This window comes from Erinaceus europaeus, chromosome 11 (genome assembly GCF_950295315.1).
Source record: "Erinaceus europaeus chromosome 11, mEriEur2.1, whole genome shotgun sequence".
Lineage (NCBI taxonomy): Eukaryota > Metazoa > Chordata > Mammalia > Eulipotyphla > Erinaceidae > Erinaceus > Erinaceus europaeus.
Window position 1 is genome coordinate 115,669,896 of NC_080172.1, and position 1,060 is coordinate 115,670,955.

The window sequence follows — 1,060 nt, forward strand, 5'->3', positions numbered from 1 at the left end:
AATCTCGTTGTATAACCATTATGCTATCTCCCGCTACCGCCCCACCTTCTCTTTTCAATAACTCTGTGTGGTTAGTACTACCAGCCTTACTTTAGAAGTGAGGAAACCGAGGTTCCAAGAAGTAACTTTACGTCCAAGGTCACACTGTGCACTGATGGCAGAGCCGGGACCCCACGGTGACCCCTGGGACAGACCTGGCCCCAGAACTGTGGGTCCCTCACCATCCCACTCAGCTGTGAGCACAGGGGTCAGTCGTGAGCCTAGGGCACTGGCGGCCAGGCCTTGCGCAGGGCTTCTACCTGCCTCCGGTCAAGGATGCTCTGCATGTATTATCTGACATGAAAGCTGATGTGGAGAACACTGGCTCTGGGATTACACTGAGACCTTCAAAAATATATATATATATATCACCTGCCTCTTCTGCACCGATGCTGTTCTGTTGAATTCCTTGGACAACTCCACTACCTGCCTTTTTTTTTTTTTTTAATATTTATTGATTTGTCCTTGGTTTTTTTTATTGTTGTAGTTATTATTATTGTTGTTATTGATGTCGTTGTTGTTGGCTAGGACAGAGAGAAATGGAGAGAGGAGGGGAAGACAGAGAGGGGGAGAGAAAGACAGACACCTGCAGACCTGCTTCACCGCCTGGGAAGCGACTCCCCTGTAGGTGGGGAGCCGGGGGCTCAACATATTATTTTTTTAATGATAACTTAGTTTCTTTTTTTTCATTTTAAAATTTAATTCTATTATTTTGGATAGAAACAGCAATTGAGAGGGGAGGGGAAGATAAAGATAAAGAGGGAGAGAGGCTGACAGAGACCTGCAGCCCTGCTGCACCAGTTGCCAACGGTTTCCCCCTGCAGGTGGGGACCAGGGACTTGAACCCGGGTCCTTGAGTATTGTAACACCATCAGCCGACCCCCCCCCCATTATCTGCCTTTCTACAGGAGGACACGCAGCCAGGGGTGCTGTAGGGGTGCACACAGTCAGTGGGGATGGGGCTGCCGGTGAGAGGTGAGCTGGCTTCTGTCCCAGCTCCTTTGCTGGGTCGGTGTTAGCG

At 49.5% G+C, this 1,060-nt stretch overlaps 1 non-coding gene across 1 annotated transcript; it reads left to right on the forward strand.

Moving 5' to 3' along the window:
* Positions 1–307: 307 nt before the first annotated feature.
* On the forward strand, positions 308–387 carry LOC132541625 (small nucleolar RNA SNORD45). The gene has a single exon (XR_009552756.1). It is a non-coding gene; the product is annotated as a small nucleolar RNA SNORD45 (small nucleolar RNA).
* Positions 388–1,060: the final 673 nt, after the last annotated feature.